Consider the following 904-nt stretch of genomic DNA (forward strand, 5'->3'; position numbering starts at 1 on the left):
GAAGGAAAGTTAATTTATGGAACGCCTTCTACATTCTGTCGGCTGTTTTCATGGGTACTCTCTGAGTCCCGACCTTGCTCTGACGCTGACCTCACACATGACCTTGAGTAAAGAAGCCCCCTCAGGGGAAGTCTTCGTACCTCCCATGTAAGTTGAGAAGGGAAGACCGGACGATCGCTAAGACAGTGGCTCCCACTCTCTAATGTGCACCAGAATCCCGCGGAAGACTCGTTAGAATACAGATCGCTGGGCCCCGCTCTCAGCGGGGGTGGAATGGAGCTTGGGAATGTGCAGGCCACACACACGCCAAGGGATGCTGGAGCTGCAGCCACACCACTAAGCTTAAACAGCGTGAGTGAGCCCATGCACAAGAAACGTACACACACTTTTTTAAAAAGACTAAAAGAAACAAGTGAGTCACCTCTAATGGATCGAAGCCAACACGTTTTCTTAAATGCTTGAAAACGACTTGAACGTTAACATGTTGCAAGCCAGATCTGAACTCACTTTCTGTCGTGTGGCTCAAGTCCTTTCCTTGGAGAAAAATCTAGCGCCGTCTTATACCCAGAGAGCCGACAAGCCTAAAGGAAGAAGTTCATTAATGCAGTCACATTCAGATGGAGACCCGAATGGCATCTCGGGGAAGCAAGCATCTGAATGTCTTTGGCATCTGGCATGGCACATCCAGACATTTGCAGTGTCCCCCATGAGGACTGTATCCACTGGGGTATCACTGGAATGGAGACAATGCAGGAGCGCTCACTATCACTGTTGTGGCTGTCCGGTGGTCCACACCCCTGAAATCCCCACCCAGCATACTGCCAGCCTCCCAGGACATCTGTAGATTGTTTCCAGGAAATTTCTCACATGTACGTCAACCCAAAGAAAGGTGGGAGAAGAAAAA

This window comes from Pteropus alecto, unplaced genomic scaffold, assembly GCF_000325575.1.
Source record: "Pteropus alecto unplaced genomic scaffold, ASM32557v1 scaffold61, whole genome shotgun sequence".
In the NCBI taxonomy this organism is placed as follows: domain Eukaryota; kingdom Metazoa; phylum Chordata; class Mammalia; order Chiroptera; family Pteropodidae; genus Pteropus; species Pteropus alecto.